At 38.2% G+C, this 9,302-nt stretch overlaps 1 pseudogene; it reads left to right on the forward strand.

The window, feature by feature from the left end:
- The first annotated feature begins 6,592 nt into the window (after positions 1 to 6,592).
- On the forward strand, positions 6,593 to 8,930 carry LOC116631423 (annotated as a pseudogene).
- The last annotated feature ends 372 nt before the right edge of the window (positions 8,931 to 9,302 follow it).

Raw genomic sequence — 9,302 nt, forward strand, 5'->3', positions numbered from 1 at the left:
GAGATTTCTTGAAAAGCCTAGAGGACACATAAATCTTTGTGATCTCAGATTAGGCAAAGTCTTCTTAAATATGATACCAAAAATACACATGACAAAAAAAATGATAAAGTGAACTTCCTCAGAATTAAAAACTTTTGTGTTTCAAAGGTCACCATCAAGAAAATGAAAATAAAACCCATATAGGAGAAAATATTTGCAAATCATATATCTGATAAAGGACTTGCATCTAGAATACATAAAGAACTCTTACAACTCAAAAATAAAGACACACAATCTAATTTAAAAATGGGCAAAAGACCTAATAAACATTTCTCCAAAGAAGATAGATGGTTAATAAGTACTTGTAAAAATACTCAACATCATTAGCCATCAGAGAAATGCAAAACCCCAATGAGATAACACCTAATGCCCTCAAGGATAGCAATGATCAAAAAGACAGACAATAACAAGTGTTGGCAAGAATGTGAAGAAATTGGAACTTTCATACCCTGCTGGAGGGAATATAAAATGATGCAGTCACTTTGAAAAAGAGTCTTTTTTTTTTTTTTTAAGATTTTATTTATTTGACAGAGAGAGACACAGCAAGAGAGGGAACACAAGCAGGGGGAGTGGGAGAGGGAGAAGCAAGCTTCCCACGGAGCAGGGAGCCCGATGCAGGGCTCGATCCCAGGACCCTGGGACCATGACCTGAGCCGAAGGCAGACGCTTAATGACTGAGCCACCCAGGCACCCCTGAAAAAGAGTCTTGTCAGTTCCTCAGAAGACGAAACATAGAGGTAACATATGACCCAGGAATTTCATTTCTAGACATATACACAAAAGAACAGAAAACATTTGTCCACACAAAAACTTGTACATGAATGCTCACAGTAACATTATTCATAATAGCCAAAAAGTGGACATAACCCAAATGTCCTTCAACCAACTGGAACTGCGCTCCATAGGGTTAATGGAGTTGAAACTAGCAGAAAGTTTTTGGGTTTTGTTTTTGGGTTTTTTTGTGCTTTGTTTTGTTTTGTTTTTTGTTTTGAGAGAGAGAGAGCAGGCACCTGAGTGGAGGCAGAGAGGAAAGAGAGAATCCCAAACAGGCTCTGTGCTCAGAGTGGAGCCCCACACAGGGCTCGATCTCACAACAGCGAGATCATGACCTGACCTGAAACCAAGAGTTGGACACTTATCCAACTGAGCCACCCCGGCACCCTGAAACTAGCAGAAAGTTTAAAGCTTGTTTTTCAGAAAACTGTTTCTCCCTCATCAGCTATTGTGTCTTTTCAGACCCCACTAACAAATCCACTAGCTGTCTCTGCAGAAGTCTGGACTCAAGGTCAACTGATAAGGTTCCAGTCTATGAACAGGGAAGACCCTGCATTCCTTACCCAAGATAACAAGCCCAAAACCCCATCCAGTTAATACCAGCTCTCAGAGCGTGCCCATAACCTCTTCTCCTTGTCCTGAGATAACCTCCTGACATCTGGCTCAATTATATCTCATCCTGATGTTAAATGTCCACCCCAAAGTTAACATGGGATATATGTTACATATATGTTGGCTCAATGCACATGCACCATCTTTCCTCAAATAAGTCTCCCTGCCCTTTTTATCAAAATGTTATGTAACATCAATTCCTATAAAAAACTTGTTCTGTCCCCCTTCGGGGAGGAGGATTTGAGGCTTGTCCTCTCATCTCCTCATTTGGCTGCCTCACAAATAAACTCTTTGCTTGCCGCATACCTGATGTTTCAGTGATTGACTTTGCTGCGCATCAGGCAGACGAAATTAGGTTCAGTTACACAATGAATGGATATGCCATACCCATACAATGGAGTATCATTTGACAATAAAAACAAATTTAACTACTGATACATGCCATAACATGGATGAAATTTAAAAACATTCTGCTAAGTGGAAGAAGCCAGCCATGAAAGGCCACATATTCCATTTATATGAAACATCCAGAATAGGCAAATCTAGAGAGACAGAAAGATCAGGGCTTGCCTAGGATTGGCTGAGTCAGGGATGGAGATGGGGCGAAGGAGTGTTAGGATGGAGAGTGAGTGGCTGCTAATAGATACAGAGTTTCCTTGTGGGGTAATAAAAACGTTCTAAAATTAAATTGTGGTGATGGTTGCATCATTTTTTGAATATACTAAAAACCATGGAATCATACACTTTAAATGGATGAATTGTATGGTAGGTGAATTATGTCTCAATAAAGCTGTTTTTAAAAAAGAAGACAAGATGACTATCATCTCTCCAATACTGCACTGGAGACCCTAGGCGGTGTAGTAAAACAAGAATGAAGGAAAGGAGAAAAGGAAGAGAAAGAAGAAGAGAAGGAGGGAGGAATCGAAGGAAGGTGGGAGTATGACTGGAAAAAGAGAAACAAAAGTGACGATACTAACATAGGATTCCCCCAAAACTAAGCTATTAGAACTAATAATGAAGATAAACAAAGCTGCTGAATACAAAATCAGTGTTCAATATTAATCGCATTTCTATATAGCATCAATAACATTTAGAATATACAATTTTTAAAAGATATTCATTACAGTACCCCCCAAACACATGAAGTATAAGAAATAAATCTAATAAAAGATACATAAAATATTCCAAAAAAATTAGAAAACTTGGGGCACCTGGGTGGTGCAGTCAGTTGAGCGTCCAACTCTCAATCTCAGCTCGGGTCTTGATCTCAGGGTTGTGAGTTCAAGCCCCATGTGGGGCTCTGTGCTAGGCATGGAGCCTACTTTAAAAAAAAAAGAGAGAAAACTCTATTGAAAGACATTAGTGAAGAGCTAAATAAATGGAGAGATACACCATGATCATGGGTTGAAAAACTCAATATGGCAAAGATGTCAAAGTTGCCCGATTTTACTTAGAGATGTGATGTAATTCCACTGAAAATACTGAAGTTTATTTATGAACAATGACAAGGGGATTCTAAAATGCATACAAAAAAGCAAAGGCTCAAGAATAGGCGAGGCATTCCAGAAGAACAGGAATGGCGGGCAGGGAGAGGACTTGAGTTAATAGTATTTAAGATTGCACAAAAGGGTGGATCCAGGTTAAGTAGGGCCTAAAGTTTATGTAAATGGAATACGCTTCTAAAGAAAATAATCCAATATTATAAATATTAAATCAGGAATCCAAGCAAATGAGAGGTACTGAAATGAGGCGGTACTGATGCTTAAGCTTCTGGAGCTTCATGGTAGATCCATATCCATCTGCATAGTAATAGTGTTGGAAGAAACAAATATACTAATGGAACAGATCTGGGAGCCCAGAAACAGACCCACCCACATATATAGACACCTGATTTAAGATGGAAGTAGAATTATAGGGCAGTTGGTAAATAATGGGCTTTTTTGATGCTAGAACAATTTATGTTATTCTGAAACCTTCCTTCCTCAGGTCATACTCCAAAATCAATTACAGGTGAACTAAAATCTCAAATGTGGGAGGCAAACCCATGAAATGTATAAAGGAAAATACTGAAAGATATCTTTATGACTTCAGCATGAGGAAGATTCCTTGAGACACAAAGCATACAGGACAAAGCATAGAGGACAGGATTTTAAAATTAGTCTAATGTAAAATATTAAATTAAGAACTAGTTTGCATTAAAAGACTGTACAAAGAAGATAGAGGCAAAATATAAACTGGAGAATATAGTTGAAAATACATTTAATTGGCAAAGGATTAATATCCAGAATATATAATATTTCATCATTCTGAAATGCATATTTCTTTCATATTTTAGCATCTTTTAAATCAGACATATCTTACAATTAACAGGGTGTCACAATTTGTTATTTTTATTTCTTAGTGATAAATAAAATATTAGCATCCCTTACAATCAGTGATCTCTTATATTTGATGAAATATAGTATAAAGAGCCACAGATCACACAAAACAAGGCAAACAAAACAAAACAAAACTTGGGCAGAGTACTTGAACAGGCACTTCATAGGAATGAAAATCTGAATAACCTATAAATATGGGGGCGGGAAATGTTCAACTTCATTAGTAATTGGGGAAATGCAAAATAAAACTATAATGAATTAACACTTCACACTTACCAGTGTAGCAAAAATTAAAAGTTTGACAATACCAAGTGCTAGAGAGAATGTAGAACATCCAACACTCATAAATTCTGCCACTGGGAGTGTATATTTGGACAATTACTTTGGAGAATATTTTGGCTTTATCTAGTTTAAAATACACATAAACCTATGACTCAGCAATTCCAACCCTAGATTCGTTCTCAAGAGAAGCTCTTGCACATGCGCACAGAGGATGGTGCAAAGCATATTCAAACACTGCTGTTTGTAATAGCAAAACCTAGATACAACCCACAAAGATGGATAAATAAATGTTGTGTCATCTCACATGGGATATCACGCATCAGTGAAAATGAACAAAGTACGGCTGCACTCCCTAATAAGAAATGATCTCATGAACACAATACGCAGCAAGAAGAAATCAAGCTGCAGAGTACATATAGTATGACTCCATTTATAATCAGAAATATGCAAAATTAAATAACATATTATTCAGGCTGCAAATACACATTTTGAAGCCATAAAAAAGCAAGATGATCATGAATACAAAATTCAGAATAATGGTTGCATCTAAGGGTAGAAGGAAAGAGAAGGATCGAGAAAGTAACACTTCCAGGTTTTAAGGGTAATTAAAATATTCTATTTTTAAAACAGGGCTGTGGGTACACCTGTATTTCTTATATTGTTATTCTTCTTATTCCGCTCATATTTTACGGTCTTTTAGCATTCACTCAATATTGGATTTCTTACATTAAAAAAGTCAGTCTTCACATCTAATCAGTTTTTCTACTAATTTGTTGTTCAAACCCATTAAAATCAATAATAAGTACATTTTACTCTCCAGTGTGTCTGGCAATGACTGAGTCACCAGGAAAAAGCTTGAGGCCAATGTACTCTTTCAAAGATGGCAGAAAGGTCTGTGTGTCTACTGGGAAAAACTGGTTAAAAATAGTACATATAGAAATATTATTGTGCTAAATGGAATAAGCATTAGTTAGAAAATTCACTTATATGAAAAGACTTGAATACTTACAATCACAGATGAAGTATTAAACCACATTTAAAATAAAATAGTTATGAAAAGAAGTTCTTATATTTTCTTTCCATACCCAATAGAAAACACCTCCACTTTAGAAAACACTGCTTTAAAACTAATAATAATAATAACAACAAAATTACCTGGATTTCTTGATATCTCACTAATCCAGATTTCTTAAGCCTACTCTTATAGTCCTTCACACAGCCCAAAAGTCAACTTTTGACAATTATTTTTAGAAAAGAAACTTCCAGAAGTTTAAACTCATGGAAGACTTATTTTAAAAAATTAAATCATGGGGGAAAGTTTTAATGGTATAATTGAGCACCTGCCACGTGCTAAGTTCCACACAGAAAGCTAGGGATGAAACAGAAGGCAAAACAGGGTTGCACACTTAGATGCTTACAGTCTAGTGGAGGATACAGTCATCAAAAATCAATCAAAGAATCACTCAGGTCAAAGTTCATTTACAGTGGAGGTAAGTGCTTCATGATGTGAGAGTGTCAAACGGAAAGAAATGGCCTGGCCAGTGATGATGGAACTAAGCTAAGAAGAAAGAGTAGGTGAAATTTAGGCATGTGTGTCGGGGGGGTTGGGGAGTGAGAGGTAATGGAGAAAACATACCAGACAGAGGGACCAGACAGGGCAAAGCTGAAGTCACGACAGCTGAAATTACATATATGTGGCTTACAGTCAATAATCACACCAAGAAGAGATGGAGGTCATAATAATAAATATGCAAACAGTAGTTTGCTAGGTGAGCAAACACTGCATTAAATTATTGAATGAATGGCATCTGTTTCATATCTAGACTTCAGTAATCATAACTCATCTTTTTATGTGATTGATAATACTTTGTTCAGGTTATGTTTGGGAACGTGTGAATATTTACAAGGTGAAGACAAGAGTAAAATGTAAAGACGACGAGAAAGTAAACTGGTAGATTCGAAAAATTATATTATCACACTTAACATCTGAAAGTCATTTCACTCAAGCCCATAAAGCCTAACTTCGTTTGTTCAACACTCTGTGGAAATACAGTCACTCATTCATTCATCAAATATGGAATGAAAGCCCAGTACGTGCCAAACAATGTGATAGGTACGAAGAATATACAGACATGAAGATATGGCACCCTCTCAAGGAGTTTGTTGTTTCATGGTGAACTAGTCACTAAAGGGAGAGTCAAGGGGGAAATTGAGGCAGAGCATGGAGGGGAGTAACTCAGGCATTGTTAGGGTTGGACATATTCTTAAAGATTTGGAATAGTAAAGGATGTAAGAGCAATCAATACACAGAAAAAAGAAAGTCCATTGGAAACATGAAGAAAAACCAACAGCTATTGAAGAAAGAAAATATAATAATGATACTCTACTGGACTCTGAAATGTAAAATAGTCAAATACTCATAATAATATAATCACTCCACTGCTACAACTAAAAAAAATCTATTAAAAGAATGGAGGGAGGAGTGAGGAGTAGAGTATTAGAGGTACATGATTATACTAGAAAGAGAACAAATGTCTAAAGTTAATAAACCAATCAATAACAATAACTATGCAAAGAAACAGCTAAAAAAGTTCAAAGCCGTTGCCTCTGTGAGGTGGGCTGAGAGATGGTTCTAAGTGAGACAGCTTCTATTCCTCTCATGATAAGCCACTTTGCAATCTTGGGGTTTTTGTTTTCATGTCATATATTACTTTGACCATTTTTAAACAAATGCTGTTTTTTAAAAGAGACTATTGCAAAGGAAGTCTACATAACCTTTAAGGTGCAGCAAATAAATCAGTAAATGAATAATAAAAGGTGTCCATGACGCTATGAGGAAGATGCAATAGGGACTAAAGGGAAGGAAGTATGGGTCCATAAAATGCTGTTGCAAACCTACTCTAGCACCTAGTCTAAGTGGGTTCCTAACTACAGAAACATGATGGGATCATTTCCATTTTCATTGAGAGCCATGTTTTCCTGTTTCTTTCCTATCCGGTGGCATTTGCATAGGCCCAAGGCTCTGGGCGTGGCTGCTCTGTTACATTGCCATAATTGTGTGCCAACTCTGCACGTTTCCTGAAACACCTCTGAGGGCATTTTCCAAATGTGAAACACACAAACAGGCATGGCAGAGAGGCTGGCATGTGAAACCTCCTACTTATCTAATCTTGCTGCTCATCTCCTCATGAGAAATCACTTTATATTGCAGTCCTATCTCCCACATTTTGTGGAATGATAAATTCACCATAAAAAGAAAAACACAGGCTTTTTTGGGAAAGTCACTGCACATATTCAGTTGTTCTAGAAAGTTCTCTTGGGGGAGATTTATTCTAAGGACATTTTCTTCTTCATGGAAAGGAAGGCAAAAGTAGGCTAATTCTCAAAATGCTGACGGCCATCTCAGCCGCCTCCAGAGAGCAATGCAATCACTCACCTGTCTTGGGGAAATATGTATATTTAGAGTGAATCTCTCTCCTGAATTCTCTATATGAAATAACCATTTACCTCTGGGTGATTCTGAAGTATCTATCACCCCACTCGCCTTCTTTCATCTGTTCTGCTTCCTCTGGGTCCAAGAGCATTAATGGAAAGCTACTGATCATGTTGAGTCCAATGCTGAATAGGTTACTGACAGTCAAGGGGACCCTGCTATCAAAGGGCATGAAAAGCAACCAGGCTTCCAACTCAATCAAGGATTTATCTTCAGAGAAAGGCGCCATATACAGACAAGGGCTAATTCCGCTCCTCTCAAGGGAAAGGAAGGTGGTGACTGGCTCACCTCTGCCCAGTGCCAAAACTCCCCCATGAGGGGACTAATAAGAGCATAGCAACATTTTACCTCTTGCTCCGTGGCTTTTAAACGACTAGCCAATAAATGTTTTAATTTAACCCCACTGTCTTCCAGTTCAAGAGTTGGCTTTATCATATGAAGACATGATGAGGAAGACAGAGAGGGTATAGGTGAGGCTCAGCAGGAGTGAAGGGGTGGTGGCCCTGAGCAATCCACATGGGAACAAATCTCCCTTTAAGGATGGCAGAGTTTTGCCAGGTCTGAGGATGGCAATGAAGGAAACCTGACCTACATGTTCTTTGCAATGAATTGTGCGTTCCTCTGCAGTCAAAACATCTACCACCACTATCAGGGTAAGCTGCTAGAGACAGACCAGGATTTAGAGAAAGAGGGCATTAAAATACATGTATAAGAAAGCAATGAGGGGGAGAAGGTAGTTAAAAATCACAAACTTACAGCTATAGAAGAACTAAGTCCTGCGGATGGAAGGTACAGCATGGTGACTACTGTTCATACTGTATTGCCTTTCCAGCCCCGGCCCCAGACTTAGCAGCCACCAAGATGTTGATGCCCAGAACCATATTGCCATTTATGAAATCCTTTTCAAGGAGGGAGTGATGGTGGCCAAGAAGGATGTCCACATGTCCAAACACCCTGAGCTGGCAAACAAGAATGTGCCTGATCTTAACATCATGAAGTCCATACAGCCTCTCAGATCATGAGGCTACGTAAAGGAAGTTTGCCTGGAGGCACTTCTAGTGATAGCTTACCAACCAGCATATCCAGGATCTCCATGATTGCTTCCACCTGCCCCCTGAGATGGTGCCTGCCACTCTGAGCCACAGCCGTTCTGAGACTGGTGGACTACGGCTCAAAGGTCTGGAAGGAGAGCAATCTGCAAGACTCACATGAGGGGAAGCTGACAGAGACACCTATGGACAAAGCACTGTGCCCCTGGTGCTGACAAGAGAGCTGAGGCTGGGACTGGGTCAGCAACTGAATTCCAGTTTAGAGGTGGATTTGGTCATACACATGGTCAGCCACCTCAGTAAAGCTGAAGGAGACTGTTGTGTGTTGAATAAATCTGTAGCAATAAATAAATAACACTGTATTATATATTTGAAAGTTGCTAAGAGAGTAGATCTTAAAAGTTTTCCCCACAACAAAAAAAAATTTGTAACAATGTGTTATGGTGATGGATGTTAATTAAACTTATTATGGTGATCATTTCCCAGTATCCACAAATATGGAATCATTATGTTGTACATCTCAAACTAACATGTCAATTAAATCTAAATTTAAGGAAGGGAGGGAGGGAGGGGGGGAGGAAAGAAAGAAAGAGAGAGAGAGAGAAAGAAAGAGAGAAAGAAAGAAAAAGAAAAAGAAAGAAAGAAAGAAAAAAAGAAAGAAAGAAAGAAAGAAAA

This window comes from Phoca vitulina, unplaced genomic scaffold (genome assembly GCF_004348235.1).
Source record: "Phoca vitulina isolate PV1807 unplaced genomic scaffold, GSC_HSeal_1.0 scaffold5, whole genome shotgun sequence".
Taxonomy (NCBI): Eukaryota; Metazoa; Chordata; class Mammalia; order Carnivora; family Phocidae; genus Phoca; species Phoca vitulina.